This window comes from Phaseolus vulgaris, chromosome 7, assembly GCF_000499845.2.
Source record: "Phaseolus vulgaris cultivar G19833 chromosome 7, P. vulgaris v2.0, whole genome shotgun sequence".
Classification (NCBI taxonomy): Eukaryota; Viridiplantae; Streptophyta; class Magnoliopsida; order Fabales; family Fabaceae; genus Phaseolus; species Phaseolus vulgaris.
Window position 1 is genome coordinate 17,977,738 of NC_023753.2, and position 16,363 is coordinate 17,994,100.

The following is a 16,363-nucleotide window of genomic DNA, read 5'->3' on the forward strand; positions in this document are numbered from 1 at the left end:
TAGAATATATGGCTTTAAACTAGAGGGGGGTGAATTGTTTAAAGACGGTTTTCGAAAACTTTTAAGCCAAGAATGAAATTACTTCGAGAAACAAATGATAAGGAATTCAGTTTGCCAAAACACAAAGCAAAAACAACAACACCAGAAAAACAATCGGTTGTTTCACATAAACAATCGGTTGTTTATACCAGTTCACAAATATTGAAATTGAATTTAAAGAGATTAAGGATAGAGAGAATGCACACAGATGTTTATACTGGTTCACTCTAAACCCAGAGCTACATCCAGTCTTCTCAGAAACCACTGAGGAATTCCACTAAGCAACCAAACCTAGATCACTTACAACACAACTAAGAAAGTGACCTTGATCCCCTCAAGACACACACTTCTCTTGGCCAACACACCAATACTAAGAATGCTGATCTTGATCCCCTCAAGAACACACAACACTTCTCAGCAACCACACAAAGATTCTTTTTTAACAGATACAAGGATTACACTTGTTACAGAAACAAATCTGAAATCAATACAAGCAGAAATCCTATCTCACGCACTTTGATCAATCTCAATCTCTAAGCAAACTCAACTTCTCAAAATTTGCATTGTTTTAAAACTCAAATATGTTTTTCTGAATATATGAAAGATGTTGTTTGTTATCAAATCTTAACAAACTATTAATTGCATTTAAAGATTGGTCAAAGCATTAAAAACTAGAGCGTAAACAGTTAGAAAATCATTTAATGCTTAATCAAAGCACAAAACAGTTTTTCTGTTATGGTACCAAAACAAACAATCGGTTGTTTCCACGAATCAATCGGTTGTTTTAGTTTTAAGAGCTCAACCATTTGAAAAACAGTTTTCAACTTTTTTTAAAAACACTAAGTATAAAACAATCAGTTGTTTCGACAAAACAATCGGTTGTTTTTCACTTAGTTTGAAAAACACTTTTCTTTTAAAAAGATTGAGAATGCCTATGCTTTGGATTCAATCAAAGAGTGGATTACATACACAATCTACCCCATATCCTATCTAGGACAACTCAGCAACAGCAAGCACAGTCTAGCCTTCAACATCCTTCAAAGGGTTTGGATTCTTCAAAGTTTGAACACTACTTGGTTCAACACCCACTGCCACAAGTACCTTTGATTGGTGTACCTGAACCTTTCCATGCTCGTTCATCCTGAATCTGACTTGTGGCTCTAGGTTTCTCTCTTGTAAAGACAACCTTCTTCTGCACACGAGATTTTGTGAACTAGATTTTGTTTATCTTCCGAATTGGGACAGTCACTCTCTCAGACGGTAATCCGACCATATACAGTGAACCTCTCTTTCTTCCGCGGGCCATGATAAGATTTCCCTTGACAACCTTTCACTGTTGATTTCCGAACTTCCACATCATGTTCATGTTCGTCCAAGTGCCTAACAGAAATCAAACTTTTCGTTAAGCTCGGAACACCTCTAACATCCTTCAAAGTCCAGAAATCGACTGGCGTCTTCAACACTATGTCACTCATGCCCGTAACATCAAGAGTTTTGTTGTCCGGTAGTCTTACCTTTCCAAAGTCCCCAATAACTAGATTCTGCAATGCTTCACTACTATGGGTAGCATGAAATGAAGCACCAAAATCCATGACCCAGGAATTCACACTGTTATCCGCGCAACAGACTAAAAGGTCCTTGTCTGCGAAGTCTTCTGCAATGTTGACTTGTTTATCATTTGGGCATTGATTCCTGAAACGCCTCACCTCCTTGCAGTTCCAACATGTTACACTTGAGCAATCCTAAGTCTTTGACTGACTCTTTTTTTCTGATCTTGCTCCCACTACCTCTAATATTTCTCTTACCTTTGATGACATAGTGATTCACTAGATAATTCCCCAGAACTCCTTCTTCTGACGTCCTCGCCAAGAACGAGATCACGAATCTTCTCAAAAGTGAATCCATCGGGTCCGTTGAATTGGTAACTGTTGTAACCGTTTCGGACCAACTGTCAGGTAATGACGATATCAGTAGTAAAGCTTGAACTTCATCATCGAACTTAATGCCCACTGACGTAAGTCTGGCTAAGATCGAATTCATTGTGCTCAGTAACCGAACTAGCAAATCCTCAATTTGCATTTTCCACCAACTAAAATTTGTACCATCGAATTTTCAATTCGGAACTTCCCATCTTCAGTCATCTCAAACGACTAGACGAGATACTCAGTGCAACTAATTTCAAATATTGGCAATTTTTTTCTTTTTTTTAAAATCAAGAACACAAAAATTGCACCACCCAAAATCACTCACCAACAGACCTCCCCACTGCCCTGACGCTCCTCTGCACTGTATCGCAGCTGCCAGGACGCACACTGTCGTTGTTCGCGCTCTGCACTGGCACGCTCTGCCGCACTTTACCGCAACTGCCTGGACGCGCACTGCAACGCACCAGAGTGCAACCCTAACGAGCTCGCACTGCCGCCACACACTGCATCCACTGTCGCACCCTCAATGCGTGCCGCACCACCACCGTCGCTGGTCACAGTCGTCACACTACACTCTGTGTCGTCTCAGACCAGCACACTTGCAGAACGCACACACAACCCTAGCTTTGGGACGTTGTTGCCGCCCTTGTGGAACCCTAGCTTTGGGACGTTGTTGCCGCCCCTGCGAAACCTTAGCTTTGGAACGTCGTTGCCGCCCTTGTGAAACCCTAGCTTTGGGATGTCATTGTCACGACTGCGAAACCCTAGCTTTTATTACAAGCACAAAGATCTCTTAAATAGATATTATAGAGGGGACACAATAATTAAGCCTACTCACTAAAACATGGTGTGTAATCAACCTAGCTCAATTGGTCATAGTTTCACACTTAACAACATATTCATGAATAATTTACCTTTGAAATTATATTCGTAGGTAATAATCCATATGCAATGTTGAACTTATCGATGAATACATATATGTAAGTCGTAATCCATATTTGTATATAATAATGTAAATTTGAACTTTCTCATAGTGAATAATTTGGAAGGATTATATTCAAGTTGAAAATGAGAAACACCTATTCATCAGTTTGAGAGGAGTGTTTGAGTTATTTTAAAAGAAATTAAAATATATTTTACTTGTTTTAATTTTGTCATATTATTTTTAATCCAGTATTTATTTGGATTTTATTTGTTTGAAAGTGTAAATCTCATAATTTATAAGATATTGTTTTATTAGGATTTACTCATATATATATATATATATATAATTATGTATTTAATGAGGAATAATTAGAATTATTCTGTTTTATTCTTCATGAGAAAATGGTTATACAAATAAATTGTTATTATTTTGTGCAATATACGTTTGCTTAAGAAAGTTTCTGTTAAGCGTTGCGTTGCAATCCAATGAACGCTGAAATGGTAAATACGTTAAATAATCGTATTAATTTAATAAGTTTTATTAAGATAACCTCTTAAAATTATAAATAATCTATACTAATTGATATTTAAATAATCATATTAATTACAAACGAATGATGTTTTTCAAAATGTTAATAAAAATAAAAATACATATGAAATAAAGAAAATATTTTTAAATTTTTTTTATTTAGATTCGATAAGAATTCACATTACTTTTATGCATTTAAATTCACAATGAAAAATCAGATTCTTTAGATTCTAGCAGTCAAAAATATTTATTTGGCCCCTATTTTTGGACGCAACACATGGATTGGAAAACTTTTAGCACATGTAAAACATGTGGAACATGTGCACTCTTCTCCATGGCTTAATCATAATCGGTCTTGGTTAAATTAGGTGTTTTAAAGAACCGTAAGTTAACCTATGTTGGTTTTTAGGTGCCAAATTTCATTTAAGGAAAAATAACAAATAAAATTTCTAATCTAATTTTAGCAAGAAAATAAATTATACTCTACACTAGAGTTATGGCATCTTTGAACATATATTGGGAGGTTTCTCTACCGCCAGTAGCCATAGTCTTCCTGAATCTTCTTGGCCATAACTCTAATGGTAGGCTCAAATCTTCTCTTTGTGGGCTTGCATTTGAGTTTGTCATTGGGCCTCTTCCATCATCCCCTTTCTCTTGAAAATAATTTGTCCTCAAATACAATGCTTCTACCTCTTTATCTTTATTACCTACAAAAGGAGTTAAATCCATAATATTGAAAGTAGTAGGTATTCCATATTTTTCAGGCAGGTCTATTTGATATGCATTATTATTGAATCTTTTGAGCACATGGGAAGTTAGGATTTACTCTTAGTAGGGAATTCATCCTTTCTAAGGTGAAACCAAACTCAATCTCCATCCTCAAAAATGGAATCAAAACCTCTTGTTGTCCTAGGAAGTCTTAGATTAAATTCATGCCTATGTCTTCCCATGTAGCACTTGCAAAAGGTAAAGGAGCATAGAGTTCATGAGACATTGCCTTGGATTTAGTTTTTAAACAAAAAATGCATCTATGGTAATGTCTTTGAACATCTTTCCTCATGGGTGACCAAAAGAATTTTCCTTTTAAAAGCGCTAGAGTTTTATCAACTCCAAGATGGTCCATGAGTTCTCCTTCATGAGACTTTTTAGAAAAGTTTTTATGTGTTCCTTTACAAAATAGGAGGCTTGATGGTTGTTCAGAAAGAAGTATCTTTTCAAGTTTGTTTTCAAATTTTTCTTCTTTCTGATTGACCTTGAGGGAAGGAACAATCTTTTCCCACGCCTCTTTTTCCCTAAAGGCTTTTTCTTGGTTTTCTTTTTTTTTTTCTTTTTCTCTTCCTCTCTCTTTTGCTTCATTTGTTCTTGATCCTTTACCACTTGGGAATGTGATAAGGGATAGAGTATAAACTTTTTTTCTTTACGAGTGAAAGTAATCTCATTGGTAAAAACCCATTGTGCATAGTTTTCTTATCAAATTGCCAAGGTCTACCCAACAAAATATGACAAGCTTCCATGGGAACTACATCACATAAAACTTTATCTTTATAGTTTTTCATTGAGAGCTCAACTTTCACTTGCTTATCTACAGTTAGTTCCTCATCTTCATTTATCCACTGAAGTTTATAAGGTTTAGGATGAGGTATTACTTGTAGATTAAGCTTTTCAACCATCCTAATGCTACAACAATTACAGCAAGAACCACCATCCACAATGAGAGAACACACATTTTCAAAAACTTTACATCTTGTGTGGAAAATGTTCTCCCTTTGTGTCTCTTGGTCCATATTAGGTTGGTTGTTGAGGGTTCTACAAATCATCATTAACTCACCCTCACATGGATATGCTCCCTCACTATTTTCTTTTTCTTCTACCCCGCTAAGTTCATCATCATGGCTGCTATATTTATCTACCCCTCTTAGAAACATAGTTCTCTGATTTGGGCATTGGGCTTGTACATGACCTCTACCATAACACTTAAAGCATTTGACATCTCTACTGCGAGTTTGTGGGGTTAACACATCTTTTTCTATATTTTTGGGAGTTTCCTTTGGTTTTTCCTTTGATAGGCTTTCCTCCCTTTTATACTCCTCTTTGGGATAAGAATTAAAATATGAACCTTCCCTGCGACTTGAAGTTTTTCTCAAATTTTGTTGTTCAACTTTGATACAAAGTTGAATTAAATCATTCAAGTCTCTATAGGGTAAAAGTTCACTCTATCTCTAATCTCAAGATTGAGTCCACTCAAAAACCTTGCTATGGTGGTGTACTCAGACTCCCTAATTGAGGCTCTCATCATATATAATTCCATTTTCTGCCTATATTTCTCTACGCTCATAGTCTTTTGTTGGAGTATTTGGAGCTTGTCCATTAACTCCCTATTATAATAGAGGGAATATGGCGGCGTCTTAAGGCTCCCCTAAGATCATTCCAATACTCTATGGGAGGGTCCTTATGAAGTCGCCTATCTCGCTCAAGGGCAGTCCACCAATACATAGCATTTACCTTGAAAGTTAAGGGTGGCTAAGGGTACCTTTCTTTCCTCACTTACTCTATGGCAAGCAAACAATTGTTCTACCTTCATTTCCTAATCTAGGTAAGCTTCTACATTTTCTTTCCCATGGAAATAAGGTAGATCTACCCTAACCTCCTTAGTGCTTTATTTTCTTTCTTTTCTAGCTCTCTTAGGGGGTGGTTGATAATAGTCATTAATTCTAAGGTTTTGATCCCCAAAAGAATCATCTCCCCTAGAGCTAGATGCATGAGAACTTTTTTTTTGATTTGTTGTATTCATCCCTTTCTTTAACCATTTTCAACTCTTCTTTCATCAAAGCAAAATGAGCATCCCTTTCTTTGAGTTGGGCCTCATGTTGCAATTGTCTATATGAAAGTGATTGAAAGTCTTGTGTTGGTTGTTTCGAAAGAGATTTAAAAGACTCTATCATTTTCACTAGAGTGATGAGAATGAGAAGACATGGTTAAAGTTATGTGTTAAAAGCAATTTACCAAAAGAAAGAGAAGTGGAGTAATGTAGGTAGATTCCCAGGAAAGGGAGGTGAATCACTTGGATCACTTAAGTACCAAGCATTTCCTAGCCAGATTCTATCCTTCAAGACTTTCACAAACCTTTCTCTAAGTAATTCATTTAGAGCACAATCAAGAATGAAAACACAATTTTTTTTATGCAAACAAACAATACAAAACAATTAAACACTTTAATAGAAAAATTGTTATCTAGAAAAACTTATAAACTAGGTGTTTCCTAAGGTGAGGCTTCTTGGCACTTTGAACCTTGAAGACACACTCACCGTCTAATACACAATTAATCCACTAATTGTTCAAGGTTTTGCAAAGTACAATTCAAAGAAAATTACAAAGAAAAATTGGATTGACAAAATTTAGAAATTCCTATTCTATCCATCCTTCTGTTCTTTTTGGCACTCCTTCTTTGTGTAAGTGTTTAAGCTCACTTGTTGTTATCCTCTTGCTCAACCCCTCAAGAATATTCAACTTTGATAATTCAAATAAGCACCTACTAAGTGATAAAGCTCTCACTAAAGATGTTAGCTACAAACTTAACAATGCACCTTTGAATTACTTATCCGCCAAGAAACGAGGTCAACAAAAGTTAAAGCAACAAAAATCAATTTGAAATTGGAATACAACAAAGGGAGTTGATATATGACAACTTGAAAGAGTAATTGAACAAAACTTGACAAGCAAACAAAATAAGGTACTCAACAAAAAGATAACACACAAATTGAACCTAAAAAATGGCACTAGAATTGGATTAACAAAACCAAAACAGTACTATAGAATAATAAGGTGTCAAAATGCGTGACTTAATTGATTTATGTTGAGTTGGATCTTTCAAATTTAAATTTGAATTTTAAACCACAGACAGCTAAGATCTTAACTAACTTTTGGCGCTAGAATCATGCTAAAAGAGTGCATCAATTAATTATGATAAATTCTTCAAAATCTGATGCCATTTCACCGTTTATTTCGCCAGAATTGCACACTGTTTGAATTTGATTTATCATTTTTTTTTTCTATTTCGAATTCTGCTTCACTTTTTTTTTTTTTACTTTTTTTAACACTTCAATATGTTTAGATTCAGGATTTCACATTTTTTCTCCAACGAATTTTAATTTCATAAACAGAAGCAGCCACCACAGAATATAGAATCCTAATCTGGAATTAAAAACAACTTTAAGAAACTTCAAAAACACAATAGAATTGATGTATAGGAACTTGTGTGGATCTAGCACACAAGTATGAACTCAAATCTAAAAATTAAAATGCACCAAAGGCTAAACAAAACATATTAGAAACTACACTCAAAATTAAAATCAATGAACCAAAATTATCAAGAAAAGTACTACATATAAGTGATGACTATTTAGGATGCACATGACTTGACAAAACATCTATGGATTCAAAAATCAAAATGACTCAAACACAAACAATATGAGCCGATTAAAATTGCAAGAAAGACTCAAATCTAGCAAAATCAACACCAAAACTCAAAGGAATCATACACAAAATTGAAATTAGAAGCTCAAGAACAATTTGAACAAATTGCACCGATTGGATTTATCCAAACAACATCTAAATCAAAATTAAAATGCAAAAACAACAAGACATTCAAGGATAAAAGATGAACAACACGGAATCATGAAGAACAATACAAAATTAAAATGAAAAGAAGAAGACACACTTAGCTCTTGAAGAACCTAGGCTCATGATACCACTTGATGGAGTTGTGCCTTCATCCATTTTGCTTTTTCTTGATGTGTGGCGGAAGCTTTCATGGAGGAGAATGAACAAGGATCTCACGTACAGAGCTGGACTCCTTGAAGGTGCATGCTAGGTGTGGAGAATAAGTGGTGAGGCCATTTCACTTGAAATAGGTAAAGAATGAAGACTAAAATGTCTATCTAAGGGAGGTAGGAGACAAAGAGCAAAACTGGCACAATTTTGACAGCAATTCACTATAGATTAATCTTGAGAAATTCATGAACCAAGCACCTCCTTTTATAGCAATGGAGGGTCGGAATTTGAAAAGCCAAATACAAGTGAAATGAAAGCTAAATGCAAATGGAATTTTCATTTTGAATTTGGCGCTTTTTTTGGACGTAGCACATGGAGCATGTGTTGGAAAGCTTTTAGCACATGTAAAACATGTGGAACATGTGCACTCTTCTCCATGGCTTAGTCATACCCGGCCTTGGATAAATTAGGTGTTTTAAAGAACCCTAATTTAACCTAGGTTAGTTTTTAGGTGCCAAATTTCATCTAAGGAAAAATAAAAAATAAAATTCATAATCTAATTTTAGTAAGAAAATAAATTATACTCTACACTAGAGTTATGGCATCTTTGAACATATATTGGGAGGTTTCTCTGTCGTCAGTAGCCATATCCTAGTCTTCTTGAATCTTCTTGGCCATAGCTCTAGTGGTAGGCCCAAATCTTCTCTTTGTTGGGCTTGCATTTGAGCTTGTCCTTGGGCCTCTTCCATATGATGGATCAGTTGCATGGGGCAGCTGTCTTTCTCTTTTAATTTAATTGCATATATTTTATAAAATTTTATTTTCACTAGCTTACCCTTACTTTTCCGGTTGTGTTGTGAACTGCAATGAATGTGCTATGTACACGAGCAGATGATCATACATGCGTTGGAGGTTATGGAGAGCATTAGAATGTTCTTTTGAACCGTATATTGTAAATATTTATATTTCTATAAGTCCTAATCATGTATTAGGAATGTTTTGAAAAAATCTAAGTTTGTATAGAAACTGGTTGAACTTTTATTATAATAGTTATATGTAATTTATGGGGTGTTACAACTATTTACATCATAAAAGTACTATCCAAGGTTTAACACTACTTACTAATCTAAATCTATATTTCTTCTTCTATATATAAATAAGATTCTTCTTCACAATGTTTTTTTGTCTTTTATATAAGTTTTTTGGTGTTTTATATATAGAGAGGATTCTTCTTCACAATCATATTTTTTGGTATACACAAATCTTTTTCCATTTTATCTTCATTAAATATATATTTTTTTTATTTTATCTTTTAAATTTAAAAATTAAAAAAATAGTATTTTATCATTTTAAATAAATTACCTAAATATAAAATTATTTTTAAATTTTTTAAATTAATGTTACAGAGTTAGTTTTTTATATGTAATTCTTTCATTAATCTCTTACTCTCTCCTTAACTTTTTATTTTAACTGTCTAAGACACAAATTTTATAGAAAAAATTTCAACTCCCACATTTCCAAATTTCATATATTATAATAATAAAAAATTAATTGATATTTTCATACAAGCGTCTCTATTTCCATTAGTATATATAATACTATATATCACAAATATATTAAGTTTTATAATAATTATCTTAAATTCAACCATTGTTATATATGATAAATATATTAAGTTTTATAATAATTATCTTAAATCCATGATATATCGAAAATAACTTTTTACATTCACTCTATGCAGAAATTAACTCTGAGCATAATAATAACAATTTGTACACATAATTAAAGTTTAATTGTGTTTTTAATTTCAGAAACTTGAAGTGAATATGGTTTTAATGCATTAGATTTTTTTTATAAAATTATATTTTTTCACAAATTTAGATTTTATTTTTTAAACATGAAACTTTAATTTTATTTTTTTTAATTATTCAGTTTCTTCAAAAGTAAATTTAAGAAAACGTACAAGTGTGCTTCCCAAGAAATGAGGATATTTGGAGCAATTGGTAGTGGTGCCAGTAGTGTTGTGCAGAGAGCCATGCATATACCAACACATAGGATTCTGGCGCTGAAGAAGATCAATATGTTTGAGAAGGTAGGTAGTATTGTTCCTGCCCTTGATTCTTGTGGTTGTTCACTATAAAACTCATGTGGGTTACTTGTGGTTGCTAATTTAATTTGAATCTCATGTGGGGTAATAGGACTGTGTCTTTTCATGTTACTTTTAGTTGTTTAAATTTTCTAACAATTTGATTAGAATGTGCATACTATGTAAAGGTTTTACACTGTCATCCAATAACAGATCACTGTACTTGGTAAAATTGTTGACTTTTGTGTTGGGTTATATTTAATTAGTTGATAAATGTACAACTTTTTATACTGATTGTGCTTGAAAATTGAACTCTCTTTATAATTGCTAACAAACATGCACTTTATAATTGCTATCTAAATGTGGTATTATATTGACGCTGGGTTGGGTAGTACACTCTTGATCTTTGTTTTCGAAACATAGACACTTTGTTGTGGCAATAGTTGTTTGTTGTTATCACCTGTTTTCTCAATGTTTGTAACTGTTTGTGCTAATCAGGAGAAAAGGCAGCAGCTCCTTACTGAGATAAGGACATTGTGTGAAGCACCTTGTTATGAGGGTCTTGTAGAATTTCATGGAGCATTTTACACCCCAGATTCTGGACAGATAAGCATAGCTTTGGAGTATATGGATGGAGGATCACTTGCAGATATCTTGCGAATGAATAGAAGGATACCTGAATTGAACCTATTCTATCGTTCATGTTTCAGAAGCTCCTACACGTAGGAAAATAATCTTGTATTTTTTGTTTTCAGCTTTTGCTTTCAGAAAGACTAAGATATGTAACTGTTCACCTTTTATCTTTTGAAAGGGTCTAAGCTATCTGCATGGAGTCAGACATCTAGTTCACAGAGACATAAAGCCGGCCAATCTATTGGTAAATTTGAAGGGAGAGCCAAAATGACTGATTTTGGTATTAGTGCTGGCTTAGAGAATTCAGTGGCAATGGTCAGTATATTCTATCTGTCTCAGTATGTTGTCATGTATTGCTTCCATAGAATTGTTTGCAAATGTCAATAATTTTATTGTTTGGTTGTTATTACAAGCATGTTGTGAAGTTCTTGTTCATAAAAAAAAAATTGCTCCTTTGCAGTGTGCTACATTTGTTGGAACTGTTACATACATGTCACCTGAGAGGATTCGAAATGAAAGCTATTCTTATCCGGCCGATATTTGGAGCCTTTGTCTTGCCCTTCTAGAGTGTGGAACTGGAGAATTCCCATATACAGTTAATGAAGGTCCTGTGAATCTTATGTTGCAGGTGTGTGTGCAATACATACTGATGTTATTTGTTTACTTTTGTCTGATCGAATGTAAATGTTTGTCTGAGAAGAATATCGTTATTTACATGCCTTTTTCTTATCACTTGTATAAAAACTTGTCATCTGAGATAATAACATTAATCACACAAAAGGAAACAAAGTATATATAATATAGCTTTGTAATAATGCTATAAATTTCAGATAATTGTGATGATTCATACCATGTGTTGTAAGGATACAGTGTAATCAATGATATAGAATTATGTCCTAACCCTGTATGAATGGCTATTCCGTTTGAGTAATCTGATTTCACTCATGTACTTCTCTCTGCAATTAATCATACTTAATTTTGTGCAGATCCTAGATGATCCATCACCATCACCATCAAAAAACAAATTTTCACCAGAATTCTGCTCCTTTGTTGATGCTTGTCTGCAAAAGGATCCAGACAATAGGCCAACAGCAGAGCAGGTGAGAAATGAGATAAACCTTAATGTGATACGACCATGTTGTCCAGCATCTATGCTATGCAATTTTGTGGCTGTTGAAGCTAAATGTTTTGAGTTTCACTTTACCCAAAACATAAACATGTTGGTGATCATGCATTTTTTTTACTATCTTTCTGAAATTTGCATATTTTCCTGGTGGAGAATAGATTGTTTTCTCTAGAATGTGATAGAGCTTACCAAGTCAATCTTATCTTTAGATGCTTTATATATTGTGATGCCTGAAGTTTATGATTCTGTGTTGTCCTAGTGCAGCTGCTTTTGAACCCTTTTATCACAAAGTATGAGAATGAAAAGGTAGATTTAGCCGGATTTGTTCGAAGCGTTTTTTATCCTACACAAAGAATGAAGGACTTGGCAGACGTAAGTGGCTGCCAATTTTATCTCTATATTATTAAAATGGCATGCTTACATAGTTGTGAGTAAAAAACATAAAACAATGACTGGCCATTATACCGTGTGAAGAAGTGTTGCTTTTCACAGGTTGCTTAGTGATAATGAGATAAAGTTTGTTTTAGGCCTTCTTGCTAAGTATCTAAATGAAATGACAAGCTCTTTTTTCCCCTAGCATTCTTTTGAATTAACAATAAAGAAAATTAGAATTTCATTTGCTTGGATACTGTTCTTGCTATGTTCACTGTTTATGTCCTGTGCTGATAGGTCAAAACCGAGAGGTTAGGCCGAAAGCTAATACCGAAATAACCTTTCGGTTATAACAATAAATATATAAAATAAAACTAAAATATATATATAACAAGGTCCAAATTAGATAAGAAACCTGCGTTAGGAGGTGCGTAAATAATAAAACGGTGTAGAAAGAAAGTCCAAAGGTAAAGTGAAAAGCCCATTAAGAAAACTGTATAAATAAGAGGTCAACATAAGAGGTAAGGAAGAGTGATTTCTGTCTGATGAACATAAAACCATTTCTGACTTTGGCATTGGAGCGCCTTGCAGGTACACCCCCCATCTGTGTGAAGGAGAAGCCGAGAGCACCCAGCCTAAGGAGAAGCCGAGAGCACCCAGCCTGAGGAGAAGCCGAGAACACCTAGCTTGAGGAGAAGCCGAGAGCATTCAACCCTAGTTGAAGCCGAGAGTATCCAGCCCAAGGAGAAGCCGAGAGAGCCCAGTCCAAGAAGAAACCGAGAGAACCTAAGTAGTAACGAAGAAAAGCCCAAGATTGGAAGATTTGTAAAAGAGTTAATCTTGTCAACCTGATTCGAGTGTTCTTGGTCCTTGTTGTAAGAACATTTTGGCGCCCACCGTGGGGCTGAGAAGTAGCTGAAAAAGGTTGAAGACAAGATGAATCAAAGGGAAGAACAGGGAGGAGAGCAGGCAGATAATATTAGCATGCCAATGACAATGTTGGTACAGCTACAGAAAGAGTTTGAGATGTTAAAAAAAAGTAATGAAGAAGAATTGAGTATGTTAAGAGCCGAAAATGCACGTATGAGGAGAAAGTTACAAGAAGAAACAGTTTTGAACTCATCCTTTGAAACCGTTCAGCCGAGAGCACAAGTGAATGAGAAGATTCATCATAATGAAAGTTCCTAAACAAAGAGAAGATTGCTTGAAAACTCTGAGGTTTTTGCGGGAGCATCTTCTAGAAAGCATCCATTCTATGATGTTATAGTCGATACTCCACTGCCTGACAATTGGAAAAATTTGACCTTTGACAAATATGACGGAAGCACAGACCCTGATGAACATATTGCAATATATATCACTCATATCAGTTTATATACATGGAATGACGCTGTTATGTGCAGGGTGTTTCCTACGACGCTGAAAGGGGCAGCATTGAGCTGGTTCACACGTCTCCCACCTTTGAGTGTGGATTGTTTCGATACATTGGTGGAAAAGTTTGGTGCTCAGTTTGCAACTAGTCGTCTTCATCATTTAACATCGATTGCCTTGGTAAACATAAGGCAAGAGAAGGGAGAATCGTTGAGAATGTTCATGGAACGTTTTGGAAAGGTTGCCTTGGGTATTTAAAATCCCAGCCCAGAGGTTACCATGCATCATATGATAACAGCATTGAAACCAGGACCATTTGCCGACAGTCTTTGCAAAAAACCCGCGACTAATTTGGATGAATTAAGGCAACGAGCATCAAAATTTATGCAGATGGAAGAACTGAGAGAGTTTCGAATCCAGGTGAGGGTTGATGGAGGTGAAAAGAGGGTGATAGAAAGAGAAAGTGGACCTATGGTTAGAAGAGCTAGAGAAGAGTTTAGAAGTCGAAAGTTCCAACAATACACACCCTTAAATACAAACAGAGCAAGAGTTCTACTGTTTATTTAATGACAACATTTGGAAGAGGCAGTAAAACTAAAAAGATTAAAATCAGATATTTGGTAGTAGATGCTACCACATCATATAATGTGTTGTTGGGACAGTCTTCTTTGAACAAGTTGAGAGCAATAGTCTCAACACCGCATCTGGCCTTGAAATTCCCGACAGAGAAAGGGGAGATAGCAACAATTTATGTCAATCAAAAAGATGCTCGGGAGTGTTATGCGACAGGTTTGAAGATGAATTTGAAGACGAATAAAGATACTGAAAAAATGGTGGCAATGGTGGATTTGGACCCCAGATTGAATGATGAGAGGTTGGAACCGAAAGAAGAAACAACAGCTGTGGTTTTAGGCTAAGATGAGAGACAATGTACTTACATAGGTGGAAGTATGCCTGAAGAATTATTGAGCAAACTCATTACAGTGTTGCGTAACAACAAAGACTTATTTGCTTGGAGACCGTCTGATATTCCTGGGATTGATCCAGAGGTAATTTGTCACAAGTTGTCTGTCTGCCGAGAAGCAAGGCCAATATCTCAGAAACGAAGAATTGGGAGAAGAAAGACGAAAGGCAGCAATTGAGGAAACTGAAAAATTAATGCAAGCTGGTTTCATCTGAGAGGCTCAGTATACTACGTGGTTATCTAATGTGGTACTTGTTAAGAAACCGAATGGAAAATGGAGAATGTGCACAGACTATACAGACCTGAATAAAGCCTGCCCAAAAGACACATATCCATTGCCCAACATAGACCGATTGGTTGATGGGGCGTCTGGTCAAGAGATGATGAGCTTTCTTGATGCCTATTCAGGGTATAATCAAATACAGATGTATGAACCGGATATCCCAAAAACAGCTTTCACCACAAATACTGCAAATTATTGTTATAAAGTCATGCCTTTCAGTCTGAAGAATGTTGGAGCAACCTATCAGAGGTCGATGGATAAGGTGTTTAAAGAGCAAATTGGAAAGAACATGGAGGTTTATGTCGATGACATGGTTGTTAAATCAGGTGAAGTACAAAAACATTTGGAAGACCTTGATGAGGTGTTTGCACGAATAAGAAAATACAACATTCGTCTCAATCCAGAAAAGTGCGTTTTCGGCGTGAGAGGAGGAAAATTTTTGGGTTTCATGTTAACGAACAGAGGTATTGAGGCAAATCCTGATAAATGCGAAGCAATAATGAAGATGAGAAGTCCAAAAATCTTGAAGGAGGTACAAAGACTAGTGGGAAACTGAACTCATTGTCAAGATTTTTACCAGTATTGGCCGAGAAAACTAAACCGATAGTAAACTTGTTAAAAAAATCTGAAACCTTTGAGTGGAATGAGCGATGTGAGCAAGCTTTTTCTCAGATCAAAAGTATAGTAGCTGAACCACCAATCTTAGTTAAACCTGTGTCAACCCAACCCATCATAGTTTACCAAGCAACTTCAAATGAAGCCATAAGAGCTGCCTTAATCCAAGAAAACCCAGAGCAAAAACCGATATATTTTGTAAGTAGATCCCTTCAAAATGCCGAAACCAGATATCCCAAGGTTGAAAAATTTGCCTTAACATTGGTGTATGTCGCAAGACGTCTTCGACCATACTTTCATAATCATCAAATAATTGTGAGAACAAATTATCCAATATCTAAAATTTTGAGAAAACCAGAACTTGCAGGTAGAATGGTGACATGGTCGATGGAGCTTTCAGAATATGGAATCAAGTATGAACAGAGAGGACCAATCAAAGCCCAATCCCTTGTGGATTTCATTATTTAGATGTCGACAACAACACAACAGGAGCAGTGGACATTGTGTGTGGATGGCGCATCAAGCAAAAGAGGAAGCGGAGCAGGGATAGTACTTGAAGGACCATATAACTTCCAAGTAGAGATGGCGTTAAGATTTGAGTTCAGAACATCCAACAACCAAACCGAATATCAAGCTCTTGTTGTAGGATTACTATTGGCCAGAGACATGGGAGTCGAAAATGTCATTTGCAAAAGTGACTCTAAGCTTTCGGTGGGACAAGTGCAA

General features: G+C 35.4%; 1 pseudogene; it reads left to right on the forward strand.

The window, feature by feature from the left end:
• Window positions 1-10,144: 10,144 nt before the first annotated feature.
• On the forward strand, window positions 10,145-14,692 carry LOC137829180 (mitogen-activated protein kinase kinase 3-like; annotated as a pseudogene).
• The last annotated feature ends 1,671 nt before the right edge of the window (window positions 14,693-16,363 follow it).